This window comes from Rattus norvegicus, chromosome 11, assembly GCF_021556685.1.
Source record: "Rattus norvegicus strain SHRSP/BbbUtx chromosome 11, alternate assembly SHRSP_T2T, whole genome shotgun sequence".
NCBI lineage: Eukaryota > Metazoa > Chordata > Mammalia > Rodentia > Muridae > Rattus > Rattus norvegicus.
The window spans coordinates 71,866,418-71,879,353 of record NC_141544.1 but is presented as its reverse complement, the minus strand read 5'-3'; the positions used below and the strand labels follow the sequence as shown (position 1 = coordinate 71,879,353).

Genomic DNA, 12,936 nt, shown 5'->3' with positions numbered 1-12,936 from the left:
TTAGGTCACAAGAACACAAATGCCTGGCCTAAGAGAACACAAATGCCTGGCCTAAGAGAACACAAATGCCTGGCCTAAGAGAACACAAGTGCCAGCCTAAGAGAACACAAATGCCAGCCTAAGAGAACACAAATGCCAGCCTAAGAGAACACAAGTGCCAGCCTAAGAGAACAGAAATGCCAGCCTAAGAGAACACAAATGGCAGCCCAGGCTACTATATCCAGCAAAACTCTCAGTTAACATAGATGGAGAAACCCAGATATTCCATGACAAACCAAATTTACACAATATCTTTCTACAAATACAGCCCTACAAAAGATAATACATGGAAAAGTCCAACACAAGAAGGGGAACTATACTCTAGAAAAAGCAACAAAGTAATCTTCCTGCAACAAAAGCAAAAGAAGAGAGACACAAAAACATAATTCCACCTCTAACAAAAATAATAGGAAACAGCTATCTTAAAATCTCTTAACATCAGTGGACTGAACTCCCCAATAAAAAGACGTAGACTAACGCACTAGATACATAAAGAGGACCCAGCATTCTGCTGCGTACAGGAAACACACCTCAGAGACAAAGACAGACACTACCTCAGAGTGAAAGGCTGGAAAACAACTTTCCAAGCAAACGGTTCCAAAAGATTAGCTGGAGCAGCCATTCCAATATCGAATATAATCCACTTTCAACCAGAAGTTGCCAGGAGCAAAGCCTCTTATACACCCTCTATCTCAGGAATGTTTCAGAAATGTCAAGCCCACTTACACCCTCTAGGACACCTAGCCAGTTGTCCATTCTTATCACTTTTACAGAATCCATCTCTAGCTGTCTGTTCTTATCAGTCTATACCTGCAACTTATGGTTTAAGGCAATAGGGAGGGTGGTAACAGTAGTGAAATTGGTCCTGGGTCCGGGGTGACCTTTCTGCCTGCTTGTCTTTATAAGCCCCTGTTTTTGTTTTTGTTTTTTTTAGTTAAAGTTTGAGAGCTTGATCAGAACACAGACTTGCTCTCCTTTGTGCCTTCTGTCCCCCATTCTTTCACCCCCTCCCAGGTCTCCGCTAAACCCCCGTAGGCCAGGGGAAATAGTTATCATAAAAGATAAGGAAGAACATTTCATATTCATCAAAGGAAATCTCCACTAAGATGAACTCACAATCCTGAAAATCTATGCTCCAAATGCAAGGGCACCTACATTCATTAGAGAAACCTTACTAAAGCTCAAAGCACACATTGCACCTCCCACAATAATAGTGGGAGACTTCAACACCCCACTCTCATCAATGGACAGATCATGGAAACAGAAACTAACAGAGACACAGAGAAACTAACAAAAGTCATGAACCAAATGGATTTAACAAATATTTATAGACTATTTCATCCTAAAGCAAAAGAATATACCCTCTTCCCAGCACCTCATGGTACCTTCTCTAAAATTGACTACATAATCAGTTACAAAACAGGCCTCAACAGACACAAGATGATAGAACTAATCCTATGCATGCTGTCAGATCACCATGGACTAAGTTGGTCTTTAATTACAACAATAACAACAGAACACCCACATATACATGGAAATTGAACAATGTTCTACTCAATGGCAACGTGCTCAAGGAAGAAATAAAGAAATTAATTAAAGACTTCTTAGAACTTAATGAAAAGGAAGATACAACATACCCAAACTTATGGGACACAATGAAAGCAGTGCTAAGATGAAAACTCATAGCACTGAGTATGAAAAAAGAAACAGGAGTGAGCATACTTCAGCAGCTTGACAGCACACCTAAAAGCTCTAGAACAAAAAGAAACAAATACACCCATGAGGAGTAGAAGGGAGGAAATAATCAAACTCAGGGCTGAAATCAACCAAGTAGAAACAAAAAGGACTATACAAAGAATCAACAAAACCAGGAGCTGGTTCTTTGAGAAAATCAACAAGATAGATAAACCCTTAGCCAGACTAACTAGAGGGTACTGAGAGTGTATCCAAATACACAAACAAAATTAGAAATGAAAAGGGAGACATAACAACAGAATCTGAGGAAATTCAAAAAATTATCAGATCCTACTACAAAAGCCTATATTCAACAAAACTTGAAAATCTGGAGGAAATGGACAACTTTCTAGACAGATACCAGGTACCAAAGTTAAATCAGGATCACGTAAGCTATCTAAATAGTTCCATAACTTCTAAAGAAATAGAAGCAGTTATTAAAAGTCTCCCAAATCAAAAAGAGCCCAGGACCAGATTGATTTAGTACAGAATTCTATCAGACCTTCAGAGAAGACCTACTACCAATACTGTACAAACTATACTACAAAATAGAAACAAAAGGAATACTACGCACTTCCTTCTATGAAGCCACAATTACTCTTATACCTAAACCACACAAAGACCCAACAAAGAAAGAGAACTACAGACCAATTTCCCTTATGAATATCAACACAAAAATACTCAATAAAATTCTTGCAAACTGAACCCAAGAATACATCAAAATGACCATCCATCATGATCAAGTAGACTTCAACCCAAGGAGGGTTCAATATACAGAAATCCATCAACGTAATCCACTATGCAAGCTAACTCAAAGATAAAAACCACATGATCATTTCATTAGATGCTGAGAAGGCATTTGACAAAATTCAACACCCTTCACGATAAAATTCCTAGAAAGATCAGGAATTCAAGGTCCATACCTAAACATAGTAAAAGCAATATACAGCAAGTCAGTAGCCAACATCAAACTAAATGTAGAGAAACTTGAAGCAATCCTACTAAAATCAGGGATTAGACAGGCTGCCCATCTTTTCCTATTTATTCAATATAGTATTCAAAGTCCTAGCCAGAGCAATCAGACAAAAAAAGGAGGTCAAAGGGATACAAACTGGAAGGGAAGTAGTCAAAATATCACTATTTGCAGATGATATGATAGTATACTTAAGTAACTCCAAAAGTTCCACCAGAGAACTACTAAGACTGATAAACAACTTCAGCAAAGTGGCTGGGTATAAAATTAACTCAAACAAATCAGTAGCCTTCCTCTATTCAAAGGATAAACAGGCTGAGAAAGAAATTAGGGAAATGGCACCTTTCACAATAGTCCCAAATAATATAAAATACCTTGGTGTGACTTTAACCAAGCAAGTGAAAGATCTGTGTGACAAGAACTTCAAGCCACTGAAATTGCAGATCTCAGAAGATGGAGAGAACTCCCATGCTCATGCATTGGCAGGATTAATATAGTAAAAATGGCAAGTTTGCCAAAAACAATCTATAGATTCAATGCAATCCTTATCAAAATTCCAACTCAATTCTTCATAGAGACAGAAAAAGCAATTTGCAAATTCATTTGGAATAACAAAAACCCAGGTTAGCGAAACTATACACAATAAAAGAATTTCTGGGGGAATCACCATCCCTGACATCAAGCAGTATTATAGAGCAATAAGGATAAAAACCTTATGGTATTGGTACAGAGACAGGCAGATAGATCAGTGGGATAGAATTGAAGACTCAGAAATGAACCCACTCACCTATAGTCACTTGATCTTTTTTTTTCAAAGGATCTAAAACCATCCAATGGAAAAAAAGAGCATTTCCAACAAATGGTGCTGGTTCAATTGGAGGTCAGCATGTAGAAGAATGCAAATCAATCCATTCTTATAGCCCGGTACAAAGCTTAAGTCCAAGTGGATCAAGAACCTCCACATAAAACCAGATATACTCAAACTAATAGAAGAAAACATGGGGAAGAGTCTCGAACACATGGGCACTGGGGAAAATTTCCTGAACAGAACACCAATGACTTATGCTTAAGATCTAGAATTGACAAACGAGAACTCCTAAAGCTGCAAAGCTTCTGTAAGGCAAAGAACACTGTCATTAGGACAAAATGGCAACCAACAGATGGGGAAAAGATCTTTCCCAATCCTACATCCGATACAGGGCTAATATCCAAAATACACAAAGAATTCAAGAAGTTAGACTCCAAAGAGCCATATAACCCTATTAAAAAATGTGGTACAAAGCTAAACAAAGAATTCTCAGCTAAGGAATATCATATGCCTGAGAAGCACCTAAAGAAATGTTCAACATTCTGAGTTATCAGGGAAATGCAAATCAAAACAACCCTGAGATTCCACCTTACACCAGTCAGAATGGCTAAGATCAAAAACTCAGATGACAACAGATGCTGGCAAGGATGTGGAGAAAGAGGAACAGTCCTCCATTGTTGGTGGGATTGCAAACTGGTACAACCATTCTGGAAATCAGTCTTTAGGTTCCTCAGAAAATTGGACATTTCACTACCTGAGGACCCAGCTATACCTCTCCCGGGCTTACACCCAAAAGATGCTACAATATACAACAAAGACACGTGCTCCACTATGTTCATAGCAGCCTAATTTATAATAGCCAGAAGTTGGAAAGAACCCAGATGCCCTTCAACAGAGGAATGGATTCAGAAAACATGGTAACATCTATACAATGGAGTACTACTCAGCAATCAAAAATAATGACTTCACGAAATTCATAGGGAAATGGAATGAACTATAAAATATCATCCTGAGTGAAGATAAACTCACTCACAGAAAAGCACACATGGTATGCACTCATTGATAAGTGGATATTCCCCAAAAGCTCAAATTACCCAAGATGCAAGCCACAGACCACCTGAAGCTCAAGAAGAAGGATGACCAAATGTGGATGCTTCCACTCCTTCTTAAAAGGGGGAACAAAAATATTCATAGGAGGGAATATGGAGGCAAAGTTTGGAGCAGAGGCTGAAGGAACAGCCATTCCGAACCTGCCCCACATGTGGTCCATATATATATACACCACCAAAACTCAGTAAGATTGATGAAGCTAAGAAGTGCATGTTGATAGCAACCGAATATAGATCTCTCCTGAGAAACACAACCAGAGCATGTCTAATAGAGAGGTGAATGCTAGCAGCAAACCACTGAACTGAGATTGGGATTCCCTTTGGGGAATTAGAGAAAGAACTGAAAGCTGAAGGAGCTTGCAACCCCATAAGAACAACAATGCCAATTAACCACAGCTTCCAGGGACTAAGCCACTACCCAAAGACTATACATGGGCTGACCCAGGGCTGCAACTGCATATGTAGCAGAGAATAGCCTTGTTGGGCACCAGTGGAAGGGGAAGCCCTTGGTCCTTCCAAGGTTGGACCCCCCAGTGCAGGGGAATGTCAGGGGATGGTAAGGAGGGGTTGAGTGGGAGAGAACACCCTTATAGGGGAGGGGATAGGGATAGGGGGGTTTATGGACAGGAAACTGGGAAAGGGAATAATATTTGAAATGTAAATAAAGAAATATATCCAATTTTTAAAAAATGGGGTACTGAGCTAAACAGAATTCTTAATTGAGGAATAGCTAATGGCTGAGAAGTACCTAAAGAAATGTTCAACATCCTTACTTATCAGGTAAGTGCAAATCAAAACAACCCTGACATTCCACCTCACACCAGTCAGAATGGCTAAAATGAAACACTCAGGTGACAACAGATGCTGGCGAGGATGTGGAGAAAGATGAACACTCCTCCATTGTTGGTGGGATTGCAAGATGGTACAACTACTCTGGAAATCAGTCTGGAGATATCTCAGAGTATTAGATATAATACTACCTGAGGACCCAGCTATACCACTCCTGGGCCTATACCAAAATGATGCTCCAACATATAACAAGGACACATGCTCCACTATGTTCATAGTAGCCTTATTTATAATACCCAGAATCTGGAAAGAACCCAGATGCCCTTCAACAGAGGAATGGATACAGAAAATGTGGTACATATACTCAGCTGTCAAAAAACAATGACTATAAGCTTTTTACCCCAAAAGCTCAAATTACTCAAGATACAGTCCACAGACCACATGAAGCTCAAGAAGAAGGATGACCGAAATTCAGATGCTTTAATCCTTAAAAGGGGGAACAAAAATATTCACAAGAGGAGATAAAGTTTGGAGCAGAAACTATTCATTCAGAACCTGCCCCACCTGGGGTTCCAGCCCATATATATACAGCCACCAAACCTAGACAATATTCATAACGCCAAGAAGTGCATGCTGACAAGAGCCTGATATAGCTGTCTCCTGATAGGCTCAGTCAGAGCATGACAAATACAGAGGCGAATGCTAGAGGCAAACCACTGGACTGAGAACATGGTCCCCATCGGAGGAGTTAGAGAAAGGTTTGAAGGAGCTGAAGGGGTCTGTAATCCCATAAGAACAACACCACCAACCAACCATAGCTCCCAGGGACTAAACTACTACCCAAAAAGTACACATGGACAGACCCATGGCTCCAGCTGCATATATAGCAGAAGATGACCTTGTTGGGCACCAATGGGAGGAGAAGCCCTTGGTCCTGCCAAGACTGGACTCCCCAATGTAGGGGAATGTCAGGGTGGGGAGGAGGAATGGTTGGGGAGGGGGAACACCGAATAGAAGGAGGGGGAGAAGGGATGGGATAGGAGGCTTATGGACAGGAAATCGGGAAAAATAACATTTCAAATGTGTAAATAAAAAAAAAATCTTAAAAAAAGAAAAAGGAGTTGCCTTGGTCATGGTATCTGTTCACAGCAGTAAAACCCTAACTAAGACTACTGGTTTATAGTTTGGTGGCATTTTCTAGCTCTATAAAAATTCCAGCCTGGAAATTATAGTTGATTTGCCCTAAAATTTAGACAGTGGGCTAGAAGGGGGATTGAAGCATTTGAGAAAACTTATTAAAGTACGTTTTGAAAAATCTAAGCCTACAGATACCCCACACTTACCTAAAAATCACAGTAGTGTCCCTTTTGTATCCTCTCAGAATGAAATAGGGAAGTTCTGGCCCTTAGTTAACCCAGATAGGATATAGTAGCTAAGTGTATGACCCCAAATTGCAAAGTGAACTGAAGTCTATCTTGTCTTTACTATAGGCAATAGTAAAGTGGGCCCTGAAGATGGTTCAGTTGGCAACAGATCAGTTTTGAAGATCAGTGGAAGACAGAGAAGCAATTTTCATTGAGTCCCAAATCTACAACTTGCTAATTATGTGACCCTGGAATTGTCAGATTCTCTGACTCGGCCTTGAGGTCTTGACATTTATGAAACTGCCATTGCAATGCCTGGCTTAAGGCCTACTGCAGAACTCAATAGAATAACATATGCAAATCAGTAAAAAACTATGCATGTTCTTGCAAAACAGGCTATTCTAAATTTTAGTTATTTCTAGTTCCATGGAGATTTCCTGTAAGTGAGATCACACATCCCTGGTTCTTTCTATCTCCCTGCCTCACGCTGTGCCATTTTTCTCAGAAGGCTTGAATATGATTCTTTGTAATAAATCATTCAAACAAGTAGATTAAAAAAGTTTCATGAGAAAGAACCCACCCAGGCTGCTGGAGTCAACAGCATTTGTGACAGAGTCAGATGGCTCCTTCTCACATGGGGAGTTGTGGGGCTGGGCTGGCAGGTGGACCCCCTGCTCCTTCCTGGTTTTCATCGCTGCAGGCTGGCATTAGGTAAAGTAAACTCCTTCCCCATTTGCCTGAGGGGTGAGATGTCTAATTACCATGCTTCTGATTTCCCTCTGGAAAGCTGGCGCCAGAGGCTGTACTCAGTTCTCCCCTAAAGTCTCCAGAGACATGTGGTCTCAAAAAGGCTCAACCACTGCTCTGCGCGCGCGCGCACACACACACACACACACACACACACACACACACACACACACACAGAGAACTCTCCAGAACACTCTCTCTCTCTCTCTCTCTCTCTCTCTCTCTCTCTCTCTCTCTCTCTCTTTCTCTCAGACAATGGCTGCCAGTATCGACTCTGTCCAACCCAACTCTACCACCTGGAGATCAGAATAGACACAACACAGATAACTAGCAGGGCCACTTCCTCTGAACAGAATTCCTCAGGAGGCTTTGATCCAGCCTATTGAAGGCACTCCTTTTATGTATTCATTCTACCACAGCATTGGCAGCTCTCTAGTGAGCAGGCCCTGGTTTTCATATTTCTTCTCATTGCTTTCAGAGAGCATTCCATGTAGGAAAAAGAACTCCCTCCCTTGCCGTGCCTCCTGTCTCTCTCAAGAACATTTCTGACTAAGGTTGATTTGAGCCTCTGTTCCCCACACCCCTCCTCCTGCTTCTCAGAAAAACTATAAAGTTAAAACTCAGAAGGTATTTCATCCCCCATAGGAGAAAGCAATTTGAATGTTTTAGCAGGGAAATCTCTTCAAAATCATGTTTCCACCTACACCCCCCGCCCCCCAGCTAGCTGGAAAAGCCAAGAAGCAAGCCACGTGCTTCAGTACAGACACCATCAAGAAGAAATGTGTCACCCTAGGGATGGCAGGGAGGGAGGGTACCTCTGCTGTGTAAATACCCTGCCACTGTCCATCAACAGGAGTTGGTTAACAGAATCAGGAAGCTTTCCTCTGGGATTCCATCCCCGGGGGTTTTTCTTTACTCTGGATGATTGTCTGCAGTGTTTTTCCCTCTAACACCTGCAGGTTTCATCCATCTGACTTCCTCTCAGTTACAAAATGGATAATATTGACTTGCGAAAAGTAAGAATGGGTTCCAATCAATGTCCATCATATGTGGCTAGCATCATGCAAACGCACAGCAAGGTCTGCTCTGGCCACATACCTAGCTCTGACTGCATTGCTCACCAGACTTTCTTTCCCTCTCATATTCCTCCTCTCCCTTCTCCTGTTTTGCCACTTCTTCCTTCCTTCCTCATACAGTTTTAGGAAAGGTAGAAGAGGTGAGGAACTGTTACTACATAGTGAATTATTTCTTCCAACTTATTTCTTTCTAATTGTTGGCTCCAACCCTCCTTCAGAGCTAGGACTAAGCTTGGGCTACCTTGGGAAGGATTGTAGATTTCTGTTCCTGGAACAGTGGAAGGCCATTGATGAAAACACAGAATCAGTGTCATTTGGTGACTTACTGAAAATGAAGGCTCTCGGTACCCACCCTAGACCTGCTGAATCCTTTCTCATCTTAAGACTTTCAAGAGATAAAAGTATATCAATTAGGGTTTAAGAATCAGTGGCACTCCGATACATTGCATTCTTTTACCAGAATTTTTGTTTCTTTTTCCCATGAATCTCCATAAAGTCTCTATAGCAAACACTACATATAAAATTCAAATTTTACCCACTAGGTCAGTTGATAGTCCTTATACTGGCTTATGTGAGCAGCACTGATGCTCTGTGAGAGGGGCCTAAGGTGTCCAACCCCAGCAAGTCAATGCTGTCTTTAGCGCTAACAAACCCAACTGCTTGTGTCTAGGTGATTGCCCCTGAGATTTTGCTGGCTTGACACAACAGGACCAATCCTGAGCCAGAAATCTACAGGACTGGATTCAAAGTCTGACAATCATTATTTCATCCTGCTGCCCCTGTGACTTCAGGCAAGAAACTAACCTTCTGGTTCCTCGAATCTGTGTTTAAACTATCGACATCAGCTTAGCTTCCAGAAGCTAGCTGTGATGAGTAAATATTTAAAGATGCTGTAAACTGCAACAATAGACAGTTATTTATTATTGTTATTGGTAAATAATCACTTTAGCAATAATTTCGGATTGGAAAGAGATTGATAAATTCAATCTATTTTAAAGGATTGTTTTTCCTTGTAAGCAAAGTGACAATTCAGTTCTATGACCTTTGAAAAGAAAAAAAACAAGGTACCAAAAGATGGGTAGGTGGGTGTGGGTGCAGATGTGTAGATGGAAGCAATTACTAAAGCATGGACAGGTGTTAGGTGCTTGTACATATACTCCTTAGATACTCACAGTTTGTGAAAGTGCATAGACCCCTGGAGTGGACACTCACATTCCCCCCACAAGACTGACATTCTTACTCTTTCAACTACTAGAGAGTTCTACTAATAGCCCCCATTGTCAGTCCCCTTTAGGTATCACTGCAGCTAAAGAAAGCCACTCATCACAGCCCATGTCTAATGATGGTTGGACAGAAAAGCACCAAGACTCGGTCCACCCTCCCTACTCAGCACAGCTTGGAGAGGTCTACTTCCGGTTGATGCAGATTTACTTGTCTTCTGCTCATCCCTGCTTCTCCTCCTTCCTTTGCTTAGATTCTGATGCCGAGAACATCCCCTTATAAATAATCTGATTGCCGATTTCTCTGCCAGAGGCAGCTGCCCAGAGCAGCTACCCCAAGACACATCCTCACACTTTTTTGGGGGGCCTTGAACCTCTCTTGTCAAGCACTCTACTCCCTTGTGATAAAGTAGAGTCCTAGGGCCATACCTGGGGATGAATGTAGCACTCTCTAACTATGAGAATACAAAGTTGAAAGTTAACCTGGTTTTTTGTCCTGTCTTCAAAAGCAGATGCACATTTAATAGTTTAAATAAATGCTAGTTTCCTTTCCATTAAGCTATACAACCAGACACATTGGTTTGGCTGAGTCTGTCTACACTTTTTGATGAATATTTAGGTTGAAAATTCCTCAAGGCAGATTCAACCGACTCTGATATTCTATTCTACTGTTCTTAAATAGTAAATACTTCAAAGGATTGCTATAGATTGTCAACCTTATAGTTGGAAGAATTATCCTAGTTCAGATCCTTGGTTAAGATACAAAGCAATCTAAGAAGATTAGCAATGAAGACTCAGCTATATAAAGAGAGTAGAGCTATTCATTGTTCTCAACCTGCACACAGAGCATGACAATCTTCTTCCTGAAATAGATCTTCTGGTCTGTATTCTGTAAACCCATAATACTTCGTGTGGATGAATCTTAATTATGTTGTGACCACAGTGGATTAGGAAAAGCCATTATCTTTCCATATGGATGAGTTCCTTGCAGTCAGTCACTGTCCTTACTCACCAGAGTGTCTTCATCTGGTGGGCACTCTTTTAAACCTTTACCAAGAGGCAATACTGTGGTCTTCTCTTCACATTTTCCTCAAAGTGTAGTTAATCCCACCAGTGGAGAATCAGACCACCACACCATGATTTAAAGACGGATTTGAAGCAAGCTATAATTAAATACTAGCCAGATTGACAGTCTTTCTGATAAGGTGCATCTCTAGATTTCCAGAAAATAGCCCCAGGTTACTGTTTGCAGGGCCTTAAAATCCATAGTTTATTGCATTTCCCATCAGATCCAATGGGAGGCAAGCATATATCCTGAGGCATTTTCTGTATACATGCCTCCTGCCCACATGTGATTAAGCATATCAGGTTTATTGGGTCAAACAAACTTGTTTAGGGAAATAAAAACATGTGGCTTGTCTCTCCCATAAACAATAGCCTCAAGCACTCAGGAAGTATAAGGGCTATTGGATAAGGGCTTACCAATCAGAGGCATTTTTTTGTTTGTTTGTTTGTTTAATGGATTTCTTAGGCATAGTAATTAAAACTTTAAATGTAACTTTGACTCTCATTGTATCTTGTCCACAGTATTCTTCCAGGTCCTGAGGATCCCGATGGAGTCCAAACACAGAGCAGCCTTAAGAATCAGCTTGTCTTGGTGCTAGAGGGATAGCACAGAGGTTCAGAGCACTTACTGTTCTTTCAGAAGAGCCAGGTTCAGATCCTAGCAACCATATGTGGGTCACAAGCTTCTGTAACTCCACTTGCCCTCGTCTGGCTTCATTAGGTACCAGGTGTGTATATAGTGCACATACACACATACATGTAGGCAAGTACTCAGACACATGAAATAAAATGAATGAATTCTTTAAAGCATTATTTTGACTTATCTTAACACTTTTCATAACAGTTAAGGAAGCCAGAATTCTTAAGAGATAAAAGAATTAAAATTTTATGCCATCAAAATAAGGCTCTGTTAGGACTAAATGTTTATAAAGGTTTTAAAATCCCTGACTTTGCCATGTCCTATTGTTATGCCCAAGTTGCAGGTACCCCAAAGACCACCGAGGAGTCAATTCCAATGTATATACATAAGGGTCTTTATTACCAGCTCTAGAGTAAGGTCTCTTATAGTCCCAGTCACAGCAAGTCAGAGAGCCTAGGGGTGCAGGATATTTATTGTGGTTTTATAGGAAACCTGAAGAATCTCCATGTGGGTCAGCAAGTTAAATAGTTTTTAAACTGCATTTCTGGTATAGTCTGCAGGAACCAAACACAGGGACAAAACCACCCGTTGAGTTGAACTGGATGGCTAAGTTATCTATTCTCTGCAGGATATCTTAAGTTATGTACATGGACCCTGCTATTGTAACCTGACTGGACCCTGCTATTGTAACCTGAATGGATGTTGCTAAGTGGGTTGCCATAAGATGTTTGCTCAGGAGGACTCTGATATTCTTCCAGGAGTATATAGCCCCTGGTCTCTCACAAAATGGAGTTTCTTCCAAAACAGAGTTGGTTGGACTTTATATTATAGGTAAGAATTCTCAGGTTTCTTCTTAGGTTTTAAGCCTAATGCACCTAAACCTTCAAAGATTCTGTCTGGTCTCAGACGTGGGGAGCCCGAGAAATCTGGACAAACAGGTTCCTAAGTTCCACACATTGTCTCAACTCTTACAAATGAGGACCTTCGGGGTTGGGGATTTAGCTCAGTGGTAGAGCGCTTGCCTAGCAAGCGCAAGGTCCTGGGTTCGGTCCCCAGCTCCGAAAAAAAAAGAAAAGGAAAAAAAAAGACATTGATACAAATGAGGACCTTCAAGACCATTGGTCCTTCACTGAGTGCAGTGGGATGGAGCAGCTGGTGTCTCACCACATGTCTGATTAAACTAGGAGTTAATCTGATCGGAGCTTCAGTCTTGCAGTAGCTGGCTATATTTCCTTAGGGTTTTTGCTGTCCCTGAGGGGGAGGGGAGTGAAGATGCAGATGAGAAATTGAAGTGATCTCACTGAGGCATGCCCAGATTTGCAATTCAATGGCACGTAAGAGGAGGTAGGGGGCTACTCAGCTGAAGCTAAAT

General features: G+C 41.2%; 1 long non-coding RNA gene across 3 annotated transcripts in view; it reads left to right on the top strand.

Moving 5' to 3' along the window:
- LOC148002602 (uncharacterized) overlaps nt 1-12,395 on the top strand; it is a 46,325-nt gene extending 33,930 nt beyond the window's left edge. For 2 of the 3 annotated variants that reach the window (XR_015633749.1, XR_015633751.1), the window contains exons 4-6: nt 9,310-9,430; nt 11,447-11,652; nt 12,193-12,395. This is a non-coding gene — a long non-coding RNA (uncharacterized LOC148002602). Of the gene's footprint in view, nt 1-9,309; nt 9,431-11,446; nt 11,738-12,192 lie in introns of those variants that run through there. The other variant, XR_015633748.1, reaches the window with a different exon arrangement.
- The last annotated feature ends 541 nt before the right edge of the window (nt 12,396-12,936 follow it).